We start from the raw sequence: 13366 nt of genomic DNA on the forward strand, positions 1-13366 counted from the left end.
AGTCCGAGATTGGACTGGCAGTTGCTGGTCACATGTCTTCATATAAGTAGAGTGTGTGTGTGTGTGTGTGTGTGTGTGTAAGGATACCATGGCCTTTGTGCAAGGCTGTGATTTTTGCAGAGGTTTTCTGTGATAGTTCTTGTTATCAGGCATTTGTGCATGAGAATCTTCCCTTCATGGCCTTCGCTGACTCTCTTCATCAGGGATTTTAATACAAATGATTCCATTTTAATTCTGACAGCTTTCACAAGAGGGTTTGCCAAGGTGCCTGGCACATGGTAAATACTCTATAAATGGCTGGCTACTGTTGATTTCCACAGTGAGATCCACTTAAATCATATATCAGGTCACATCTTTCCTCTGTTCAGAGTCCTCCACTGGGCTCTGGTTCAGTGGTTCCCCATCTGACCCACAGGAAAAGCCAAAGCCCCAGAATTACTTCCAGCTCCCCCCATCCCCTACCCTCCCCAGACACCCTCCTCCATCTTCCCTCTGTCCCCTACTTGTTCCTTGAACACAGCAGGCATACCACAGGACCTTTGCACTTACTCTTCCCTCTGCCTGAACTGCTCTTCCTCCAGGTATCCCCATGGCTCACTCCCTCACTACCTTCACATTTCACCCAAATATTACCTTCTCAATGAAGCTTTCCATGACCATTGTATTTAAAATCATAATACTCTGAGGACCCTTGTCTTAGTCAACTTAGGTCACTATAAAGAAATACCATAGACAGTGTGGCTTAAAACACAGACATTTATTCCTCATGGTTCTGGGGGCTGGGAAGTCCAAGAGAGAGGTGCAGGACAATTCAGTTCCTGGTGAGGTCTCTCTTCCTAGCTTGCAGATGGGTACCTTCTCCCTGTGTTCTCATAGGGTGGTGGAGTGGGGGAAGGTATCCTCTTCTTATAAGTCCTCCAACCCTATCATGAGGTTCCACCCTCATGGACTCACCTAACCCTAATCATTTGCCAAAGGCTCTATCTCCAAATACTACCACATTGAAGGGCAGGGCTTCAACATATGGATTTGGGGTGATGAACTTTCAGACTATGGAAACTCTTCTCCCCTTCATTGCTTTACTTTTATCCCCAGAAGTTACCATCCTAAGATATACTCTATATTTTTGTTTTTTAATAATAGGTTTGTTGAGATATAGTTCATATACAATTTACCTTTGTAGAGCATACAGTTCAGCAGTTTTTAGTATATTTACCAGGATATGCAACTATGACCATAATCAATTTTAGAACATTTGTATTACCGCAACAAGAAGCCCAGTACCCATCATCAACTACTCCCCTCCCCTCCCACCCACACTCTGTTGTTTTTTTTTTAATTATTTCTCTATCCCCCTAGTATATAGAACATAGTGGGAACATTTTATTTGCTCACTGATGTAACCCCAGCACCAGGAATACTGCTTGGCATATAGTAGGCCCTGAGGAAACATGAAGGAAGGAAGAGAAAGAGAGAGGGGTTGGGAAATGGGAAAAGGAGGGAAAGAAGGGAAGGGAAGGGAAAGGGAAATGGAAAGGGTAAGGAAAGGGAAGGGAAGCGAAGGGAAGCGAAGGGAAGGGAAGGGAAAGGAAGGAGGGAGGGAGGGAAAAGAGGTAGAAAGATGCAGAGAAGGAAGGGATAATCAAGGCTGGGGTATCCCAAGTTTAAGTAATAATTTACCATGCTTATATACCCCCAAATTCAGGACTGAGCTCTCTGAGTCTGACCAACCACAGGAAAATAATCCTGTATTTACTTATGATCCAATTGATTATCAAAAAATTTAGCTGAGTATTAGGTACTGATGGAATTGAAGCATTGATCACAGAAATGCTAGAATGTGTTAAAGTGGGAGTTGGTATTGAAATTCCAGCAAATCCTAAAATATGAAGGGATTTAAGACCCAAAATGCAACTTCCACTTCTTCCCAGAGGAATTCCCTGGACACCCAGATAGGCACCCTCCATTAAGCTTACGGCCTGCACCCTGGAAAGGGAGTCAGTAGCTGATCAAAGCTATAGGGGGTGCTTATGGCCACTAGAGAGCTACTTTCCTGGCATCTGAATTTGGAAATTGAGCTTCCCATTCCCTTCAAACCTCTGAAGTTACAAAACGCCTCCTGTCACAGGGCCTCCTAGCTACTGGTCAGTCCTGTGATTCTTCTGAGACTTTTGGGTGCCACAATACCTTTGGCAATCTGGTGAAACCTGTAGACCCTGTCTCAGAATAATATTTTTAAATGCATAATGTGCAAATGATTACAAAGGAAACTGATTACATTAAAATTCAATCATCATAATATTTTTAATCTCAATTGTGGTATAGTAGTTCTCTTTTTTTTTTAATTAGCATGTGACATAACAAGATCTAGCAGCAGGTCAGATGTCCCCGTGATTTGGGGGTAATATGTGTGAATGCTGTTTTGAGATGTCTGCTACAAGTGGAATGGGGTAAGGAAATATCTGCATTTTAATACGTACTCAGGGCATTCAGAGGCAGAAGGTCCAAGCAGCACTCCTGGAGAAACATTGCTCTAAGAAGAAGTGCCACACATTTGGGACTTCAGTATTTTCCAGGACATGCTCATGACCCTAGAAATGTAGGATCTGGCTACCGAGTTGGGACGTAGCTTTGTGGGACAACCCCAGAAGAGGCCCTCATACCATGTGGCTCACACGCACTGTCCCTAGGGTCTCAAAGCTTTGTCCTGGGATGTCTCAAAGTCCTCCCACGGCCTCCAGCACCTGGATTGGACCCTGCATAATTCTAGCGCTCTCTTCCAAGGAAGGATTTGCTAAACAAATCTGCTCTTCGCCTAACCGGCAGCCTGCAGGAGCTGCTTGCCGCAGAGATTGTTTTTAAGGACAATTTGCTCTGTAAATTAAATGCTGTCCTCATTGAATGTTGACTTTTGCATATGAGTTGTTGGCACACAAATGGGTGTTGCTAATTGCGAATGGGTTTTGTACATTAACTAAGTCAGCCCCATAGAATGTGCACACAAGGAAACACTTTGATAAGTCACGTTGGCGGCTGAAAGGAATAAAATTGCCTTTTTTTCTGATCTGACTGTCATTTAGACTGGCTTGCTCTGTGGTCTGAATCAATACAGCCTTGCTCTCTGTGTACATAGAGAGCTGTTCTTCATATTCAAAGGTTGCTCTGCCAATGTGGATGGTAGAAACCACTGTTTTTGGAGCAGAGGTGAGATGGAGAGTTTGTTCTCAGTCATCCCTGCTCTTGTTGAAACAGGGACACGTCTGGCCAGGGTCAAGAGGGGAGCCCTATTTTAATAGCTAATAACAATAATAATGGCAGCAGCTGATGTTTAATGAGCCAGGGAACTATGCTAAGTGTTTACAGGAATTACTTCCAACATGTTATTATTGTCCTCATTCGATGATATGGGAATGGAAGCAAGAGGAGGTTAAACAATTTGTCCAAGATCAACCACACCTGTGAATTGAATGGCTCAAAATTGAATCCAGGCTTCTCAAGGCAAAGCTTTTATACTTAACCACGAAACTACACTCCCTCCAGGGAAGTCCAGAAGATATTTCCACTCAGACCTGAGATTCCTCACCTCTGTACCATCAGGGTGTCAGTTGGGTCTGCGTTCCCTGCAAATCACTCTGAAGATTTGCAATTTGCTCTGTAGGGTGCACTGTGGATACTCTCCTGTAAACTAAACTGGAGGTGCGAACATTCACAAAGCTTACAATACCTCCCCAAATACAGCAGGCGCTGCGTGATGACATTTCAGTCAATGACAGACTACATATATGATGGTGGTCCCATAAGATCATAATACTGGCCAGGTGCAGTGACTCACACCTGTAATCCCAGCACTTTGGGAGGCTGATGCGAGGGAATTGCTTGAGCCCAGGAGTTTGAGACCATCTTGGGCAACATAGTGAGACTTTGTCTCTACAAAAAATAAAACAAAATTAGCCAGGTATGGTGGCACGCACCTGTAGTCCCAGCTACTCGGAAGGCTGAAGTGGGAGGATTCCTTGAGCACTGGAGGTCAAGACTGCAGTGAGTCATGATCACGCCTCTGCACTCCAGCCTGGGCGACAGAGCAAGATCCCATCTCAAGAAAAGAAAGAAAGAAAGAGAGAAAGAGAGGAGAGAGACAGAGAGAAAGAAAAGAAAAGAAAAAAGATTGCTGCATTTTTTACTGTACCTTTTTTATGTTTAGGTATGTTTAGATACACAAGTACTTCCCATTGTGTTACGATTGCCCACAGTATCAGGACAGACACGTACTGTACAGGTGTGTAGCCTGAGAGTGATAGGCCACACACTAAAGCCTATGTGCAGTAGGCTGTACCCCTGGGTTTGTGTAAGTGCAGTCTACGATGTTCATCCAACAATGAAATCGTCTAAGGACATATTTCTCAGAACCCATCCCTGTTGTGAATCAATGCTGGGCTGTATTTAGACAGGGGACCACCTCTGCGGACTGGGACTCCTCCTGGTAACCCTTGCCTGTTTCCTTGGGGCCTCATCTTAAAATCTGGAACTGTCTTGATCACCCGAAATGTCCAAAGCACTTATGTTTGTCCAGCCTGTTATGGCTTGAGGTAGAAACACATCCCGTCTTTCTGGAGCACCTACTGTGTACCAGCTGCTTTGAATACCTTTAAGGTATTATTCTTCTCCTTTCACAGATAAGCAAACTGAGACTTAGGAAGGATAAATGTCTTGCCCAAGGCCACTCATCTAGTAAGTGGCAGTCATAATTAAAACCATTTTTTTCTTTTTCCCTCTGCTGTGCTGTGTACAAATCAGCTTTGTATTGTGAGCACCTAACACCATCACCCACAGCTCAGGAAATTTCCCTTGAATGTCGAATGAATAAATGAATGACCTAAAGTGAACTTGTCTGAGAAACAAAAACAGAAGAAAATGCTGCAAGTGGGACTGTTAATGAAACCCAGTCAGATAATAAATTTTCTATTGAGCTGAATTTTGAACTCAGGGACGTAGAGCTGAACCTGTGCAGGTTCTAAAATATTTGGTAAGCTAAATCAAGAGGCCACAAAAATCACCAAACTGATACCAGCTGGCAAGTCTTTGATCCTGAGCCCTGGGAAATTTGCCGGGCAATGGACATCACAGTTGACTTAGAGTCCGGTGGGCGGTCCAGGTCTTCTTCCCTGAACCAGTGAGTAGGGCTCGGGGAAGTAGGTCCACCCAATCCCCACAGGGCTGTGGGGAAGCAGAGGCCCTGGCTTCTCTCCCTTTAGGACCAATTTGCTTTTAGTCCCATCTAAGTCCATATTTGTGTCCTCTGAGACCTTGTCTTGGCTCTTCTGCCTGTCACTCAGCCTTGCCCCCAAGCTCCCAGTTAAACCCCCAGCTGACAGTCGTTAATTATAGTGTTTGCTTTCTGTTAAAAGAAAAAAAAATGAGGACTTCTTCATAAAATGTCTCTTCCTGTTGTCTTTTCACACTAGACTGTGAACTTGCTGTCCCCAGGCAATTAGGCAATCAAAACAGGGCAATTACTTTCCACCGTATAAAAAGCTTTTCTGGGTTGTCTCTCCTCAGTGTCACCAGAAGAAAAAACAACCCCACAAAAAAAGCGCTTTTTGCTTGGACAAAGTTGTCTTTCCCCTTGTTTGAAACATAAGTGGGCTCTTTTCTGAGAGTCCCCTGCCTCCAGCCCCTAGGGTATACCTGTAATCTTCTCATGTGGCAAAGTGGCCACTGGCCTACTGATTATTTCTTGAATATTCCACCCATGCCCCTACCACAAGGCCTTTGCACCTGCTGCTCCTTGTGCCTGAAAGCTCTTCCCCCAATATTCTCAAAGCTCCCTCACTTCATTCAAGCCTCTTCTAAAATGTCACCTCCTCAGAGATGCCCTCCATGACTGCCCCACCCACCAACCCCTCCCCACATCACTCCCTATTTCCTCTTCTGCCTTAATTTTCTTCTTGCACTTGTTACCACCTGACATGCTATATATTTGTTTCTTTTCTGTCTGCCCCACCAAGACTGTAAATCCCATAAGAGTTGAGTCTGTTTTTTTTGAGATGGAGTCTCACTGTTGTCTCCCAGGCTGGAGGGCAATGGTGCAATCTCAGGTCACTGCAACCTCCGCCTCCTGGGTTCAAGCAATTCTTGTGCCTCAGCCTCCCAAGTAGCTGGGATTACAGGCATGCACTACCTTGCCCGGCTGATTTTTGTATTTTTAGTAGAGACAGGGTTTCACCATGTTGGCCAGGCTGATCTCGAACTCTTGAGCTCAAGCAATCTGCCTGCCTCAGCCTCCCAAAGTGCTGAGATTACAGGTGTGAGCCACTGCATGTGGCCAAGACTTTTTTTTTTTTTTTTAATATCACTGCATCCCCAATGCCTAAGACAATGTTCAGCACACAGTAGGACACAATAATATTTGCTGAATGAGTTAATGAATGGCAAGCTTCCAGCTGAATCCAGAGGTCAGCCTTCTCTTGCTGCATCTCTGTTCCTTCATCTCTCCTTCTCCATAAGGATAAATCTTTCATTACCCTGTACCTAATGACCTGGATTATATGTGGGTTTTCTTCTTTTCTTGTTTCTTTCTTTTTTTCTCAAGGAGAAGGGTTTCAGTCAGACGAGTTAAACAGCAGTTTATGATACTGCAGAGTGACTTGGTTTCCTCATCTGTGCTCTGTGACTTCGGGCAAGTGACTTGATCACTCTGATTTCCGGTTTTATTGTCTGTGAGAAAAGGGTGACAATACCTCCTCTCCCAGGGTTGTGGGAGGTTTGGGAAATGTACTAGAGTAAGTGGTAGCTGGCATGGACAGAAGGAAGAGTAGGGAAGGCAGTGAAGGTGCTGTAGCAGCATGGGTTTGGGCAGAAGGAGCCCACCATTGGAATCTGTGACTCTTTGTCCTAGAATGGTCACACCTGGCATGCAGGACAATGGTTTCTTGGGGGCTCCACAGATGATCCTGAGTCAGGTAGGTTAGAGTAGCATTTCCCCAAGGGTGGCACTGGAAATGATAGTAGGTGATGCACAAAACACCTTCCAATTTAAATTGCAATATATTTTTATGAGTACTAGGACAATATTAGTTTTCCATTTATGGCACTGATATGAAATTTTCTCTTAAAATGAATTTATATGTGTGAAATAATTAGCCAATTTAAAGAAAAATATTAAGTAAATAAATTGTATCAGCAGCACACAGATATGAGACACATCATGATGGTGATTCCCAAATGGCTGATATTTGGGAAACATAGTTATTAGTGGACTGATTCTCAGGTAGGCTTCTAAAATCAAACTCCAACTGTCCAAACTCAGTTCAGTTAGTGACTATTGGATTTGTTGTTTTGGGATCATGACACTGACAAGGAAAGCAGCAGATAGCACATATTATAGAGCAGGGTTTGAAAGGAAGCTAGTGACTTCAGGGATCCCTGTGCCAACTCCATCTCCCATGGCCAGCCCTCCTCAGAGACATCTTTGGGACCTCTGACCTTGGGACTAGGCTGCTGCTGTTGCTACTGCTGCTGCTGATGGTGATGATGGTGGCAGTGATGGCGACGGTGATGGAGATGATGACGGTGATCATGGTGATGATGGTGATAGTGATGATGGTGATTATGGTGATAGTGATGATGATGGAGATGATGATGGTAGTGATGGTGATGATGACAGAGATGACTTTGGTGATGATGATGGTGATGTCTGAGATGATGGTGGTGATGGTGATGGTGATGGTGATGTAATGGAGATGGTGGTGATGGTGATGATGGTGATGATGATGGTGATGATGATGATGGAGATGATGATGGTGATAGTGATGTAATGGAGATGGTGGTGATGGTGATGATGGTGATGGCGATGATGATGATGGAGATGATGATGGTGATGATAATGATGGTGATGATGATAGTGACGATGATGGAGATGATGGTGATGATGTGACAGTGATGGTAATGATGACAGAGATGATAATCATGATGATGTACATGATGGTAATGATGATGGTGGTGGGGATGGTGATGAAGGTGAAGATGAAGATGATGATGGTAGTGATACAAAGAATAATAGTACTGAATACTAATTAAGTGCTTACAATGTACCAGACTCTGTTCCAAGTGCTTTAAATGCTTTATATGCATTTCTTCATTTAATACTATGAGGTAGGTACTATTATTGCCCTAATTTTGCAGATGAAATGAAGGTTAAGTAGTTTATGTATATTATTTGTTTAATCCACAAAACAAATTCATTAGGTCATAATCATTCTCACTTACAGAGACATTAAATAACTCACCTAAGGTCGCTCAGCTATTTAGTAGCAGGTTGGAGGCTCTCAGTCTGAGTATCAAGAGCGTGTTCCTAACCACATGCCACACTGCCTCCCCTTCCCGGAACAGGACAATGGATGAGGCATGGTCTCTGCTTTTGAGACTCAGTAGGGAAAGCAGATGTGTGGATAATTAACTGTGAAATGCAACAGAATTAAACACATAATGTGTTAGACTTTATAAGCAGGATTTGCAGGTATATAGAGAAAAGAGGGACTTGATTCTGACCAGGGACATCGTGGGGGACTTCATGGAAGAAGTAGCATTTGGTCATAGCTTTGAAGGTCTTCAATTGTTAGGAGAATGCAGGAAAGGGCAATCAAAGGTGGGAAAACAAGAACAGAAGAAGGGAGCCTGAAAATGCAGGCAAGCTGAAAGGTGCTCTGAGGAGATGGTGAGACGGTTAGCTCAACCAAGGCAAAAGGCACCTGACCATCAGGTTTCCCAGTGCCTTGGGGAAGTGAATGAGTGGAGTAGGGGCTCAGAATGATTCTCTTCTCTTCTCCACTTCCTTTTGAATCTTCTTGTTTTGAGCTTTTTTAATGGAAGTTTTTGAGAGAGACAGAGGGAAAGATAAGTGTCTTCCACCCTCAACCTAGATGGAAGGTGCAAGAAAGTAAATGCCACCTCAGTAAGCTTATTATTCTGGTAATACAAGTAGCACATGCCATAATTCAAAGTTCAGAAACTACAGAAAAATTGGACAGAATGTCACTGATAATCCCACTAGGGAGAAAAGTCCTTGGTCAACACTTTGGGGTTTTTTCTCCCTGGTGTTTACTTAGTACATAGTTTTTAATAACATAATCCTGATTATACTGTATGCAATTTTGAATTTTGCTCTTTTCTACTTCACATTTTAATATGAGGATTCTTTTTTTGGTATTGCATTTCTATGTAATCATTTCTAATGGCTGCATAAGTTTACTATTTTATCATGTGGATGTACTAGAGTTTATTTAATCATGTTTTTTTATTTTTAAACACTTGTCAAATTTTGGATCCCATAAGTAAGATTTGGGTGCAAATCCTTGTGCATGAAGATTTTGCTACATTTTGAATTCAAATATTGGGAGAGATTCCCAGAAATGGAATTACTGAGTCAGGAGTTATGAGTAGTTGTTAGTACCTTTGCTACATAATGCTAAATTGCTTCAAGATGGACCGAGAGCTGGCCAAGGCTTCATTGGGCTGCCTTTGAAAGAGGGACTCCGATTATTTGGAGTGAAGAGCACAGACCTTAGAGTCAGACAGACCTAGGTTGAAATCTTGTCTGCCTCTTATTAACCCTGTAACCTTGGGCCTGTTTTCTTGTCTGCAAAACATTGTTCCTTAACTTTGGCACTGTTGTCATTTTGGACTAAATTATTTGTTGTGAGAACTGTCCTGTGCATTGTAGTATGTTTAGCAGTATCTCTAACCTCTAGATGCCAGTAGCAAACCCCTGGATGTGACAATCGAAATGTCTCCAGACACTGCCAAATGTTCCCTGGGAGGCAAAAGCAACCCAGTTGAGGATTACTACTGTGAAATTGAGATGATATTAATACATACCTTATGGAGCACTGTTAGAATTAAAAACAATGTATATTAAATACTTTTCACAACACATGATACAGCTTTTACTATTGTTACTAGTAATAGTGGTAATAATAGTTTCTCACTGCTGGATGCTACAGAAAGGACTCTGGAGAGGACAGACTGGATTAGCTCAAAGGCCAGTCCCAACTCCAGGAGCCTCTGGTTCTTTGATTCTTTGGCCAATCATCCAGCGATGTCTCCGTTCCTCTCAATCCAGAGGTCAGAGAGTGGCCTGCTATTTAGAACACCTGCAATGCTAGTTACAGGAAAACCCCTCAGCCCTCACAGGACCCAAGCCTAGCATAGGGAGATGCCTAGAGTCCAGGAAACTGCATTATTCTGGAGAGGAGATTCACTCTTGGATAGTCCCTCCCTGCTCCCCACTCCTGCAAAACCAAGCTGCTGCAGCATAGCACCAATTTGAGAGTAGTCATTACTAGACTACATCCTGCCCTGGAACCCAGTAGCCCCTGCATCTCCATACTCTTGGGACTCAGCTAACATCTCCCACATCCACTCAGAAGTCTGCAGCATTGCAACACCAGCTGGACCCAGCAGTGCAGCCACATCCTCAGCACCTAAGCCCAGTCAGTGCCCTACGCCATGGGGAACAGGTGGTCTTGCACATCAGGGAGGCTGCCTCCAGGACATAGGAAGCCAAAGCACACACTCCCCAGTACTTGAGAGCTTCCTGCCCCAGGGCCACCACCAATAGCAAATTTGCCCCCTCCAGTGGTCCCACACATCACTTAGGGACCTAAAGACAAGACTACCAGCATCAGTACCTAAACACAGCACCCAAGAGTCTGAGGATCAGCTCACCCAGGGTCTGCCATCGCCAGTACCCATGTGTGCCATTCAAGAGCCCCAGGACAGGCCCAACCAGGGCCCACTGCCACTGCTGTCCAGTGAATCTGCCTCTTCAGTGGTGGGACCACCATGCACCTTTGTGCACTATCCAGGAGCCCAAGGACTGGCCCATCCAGCATCCTTGTCCCCAGCAAAACCATACCACATCCATCACAAACAACTACAGTCTAAGCTAGTGAGGAACATGCAGACACTGCTGACATTGACTACAGCGGAAGAAATCATACAAAGGCTACACTGCTGGACCCACCCAGAATCAAAGCCAAAGAATCCTACCCAACTAACACTATAGATACATCTACAGCAAAAAGTCTTTCCTTGCAAAAGCTACTCCATAAAATTAGAAAAAGCAACTGCGTAGGAAGCCTATTTAATAAAATAATAGCTGAAAACTTCAAAAGTCCTGTAAGTGATATAGGTGACATTCAGATAAGGTAGCTCAAAGATCTCCAAATAGATTAAACCCAAAAAGATCCCCTCTGGGGAACATTATAGTCAAACTGTCAAATGTCAAAGACACAGAAAAAATTTAAAAGAGCAAGAGAAAAGCATCCAGCTACATATAAGGGAATTCCCATCAAACCAGCAACAGATTTCTCAGCAGAAACCTTACAGGCCGGGAAAGAATGGGATGATATATTCAAAGTGCTGAAAGGAAAAAAAAAAAAAAAAAAAAAAAACATCCTGCCAGCCAAGAAGACTGTATCCAGCAATGCTATCTTTTAGAAATGAAGGAGAAATAGTCTTCCCAGGACAACAACAAACTGAGGGAATTTACCACCTCTGTGCCTGCCCTACAAGAAATGCTCAAGGGAGCCCTACATCTGAAAGTAAAAGGACAATATCTACCCTCATAAAAATATGTGAATGTATAAAACTCACTGATAAAGCAAATACACAAATGAGAAACAGAAAAGGATCAAATATTACTACTACAGAAAACCACCAAACTGCAAAGCTAAGCAATAAGAGAGGAAGAAATATACACAATATAATATACAATATAAAACACAATCAGAAAACAATTAACAAAATGACAGAAGTAAGTTTTCACCTATCATTAACAACCTTGAATGTAAATCATTTACATTCTCCAGTTAAAAGGTATAGACTGGCTGAAAGAATAAAAAAGCAAGACCCAGCTATGTGCTGCCCGCAGGAAACTCACTTCACCTGTAGAGACACACATAGACTGAAAGTGAAGAGATAGAAAAAGATGTTCTACACAAACAGAAACCAAAAGCTTACGACAGTAGCTGTATTTATTTCAGACAAAAATAGACTTTAATTCAAAAAAAAAAAAACAAAAGAGACAAAGAAGGTCATTATACAATGATAAAGGAATCCTTTCAGCAAGAGAATATAACAGTTTTAAATGTATATGTACCCAACACCAGAGCACCCAGATATATAAAACAAACATTATTAGCTAAAGAGAGAGATTTACTGCAATACAATGATAGTAGAGGACTTCAACACCCCACTTTCAGTAATGGATAGATCATCCAGACAGAAAAATCAACAAAGAAACATCAGAGTTAAACTGCACTTTAAGCCAAATGGATTTAACAGACATTATACAACTTTTTACCCAACAGCCATAGAATACACATTTTTCTCAACAACACATGGAATATTCTCCAGTTTAGACCATATGTTAGGTCACAAAACAAGTCTTGACAAATTTTTAAAAACTGAAATCATATCAAGTATCTTTTCAGACCACAAAGGAATAACACTAGAATAACAAAAAAATAACGAGGAACTTTGGAGATACATGGACATTAAACAACATGTTTCTAAATGACCAATGGGTCAATGAAGAAATTTAAAAAGAAATTAAAGAGCCACCCACAGTGACATGCATCTGTAGCTCCAGCTACTCTGGAGGCTGAGGCAGGAGGATCACCAGAGCCAAGGGGTTTGAGGCTATAGTGTTCTATGGTCACAACTGTGAATAGCCACTTCATTCCAGCCTGGGCAACATAGCAATACCCTGTCTCTCAAAAAAAAAAAATTAAGAAATTCTTTGACACAAAAAAAATGGAAACACAACATACCAAGATCTATAGTATACACAAAATCAGTGCCAAGAGGAAAGTTTATAGCAATAAACACCTACATCAAAATAAGTAGAAAGATTTTTAATAAATGCCTAATAATGCACTTTAAGGAACTAGAAAAGCAAGAAGAAAGCAAACCCAAAATTAGTGGAAGGAAAAAAAATAATAAAGATCAGAGCAGAAATAAATGAAATAGAGACTAAAAAACAATACAAAAGATCAACAAAATTGCAAGTTTTTTGAAAAGATAAACAAAATTGGCAAACCTTTAGCTAGACTAAGAAATAAACAGAGAAGTCCCAAATAAATAAAATTAGGGACAAAAAGGAGGCATTACAACTGATATGACAGAAATACAAAGGATCATTAGAGACAATTATGAACAACTATACACCAACAGATTGGAAAGCTTAGAGGAAATGGATAAATTCCTGGACACCTACCACCTACCAAGGTTGGACCATGAATAAATAGAAAACCTGAACGTAACAATAACAAGTAATGAGATTGACTCAGTAATAAACATTCTCCTA

The 13366-nt window shown here is 42.2% G+C and overlaps 1 protein-coding gene across 2 annotated transcripts in view; it reads left to right on the plus strand.

The window, feature by feature from the left end:
• The window catches only part of ABTB3 (ankyrin repeat and BTB domain containing 3), a 339446-nt gene that overhangs the window by 200108 nt on the left and 125972 nt on the right, over window positions 1–13366 (plus strand). The window lies entirely within an intron of this gene.

Source organism: Chlorocebus sabaeus, chromosome 11, assembly GCF_047675955.1.
Source record: "Chlorocebus sabaeus isolate Y175 chromosome 11, mChlSab1.0.hap1, whole genome shotgun sequence".
Lineage (NCBI taxonomy): Eukaryota > Metazoa > Chordata > Mammalia > Primates > Cercopithecidae > Chlorocebus > Chlorocebus sabaeus.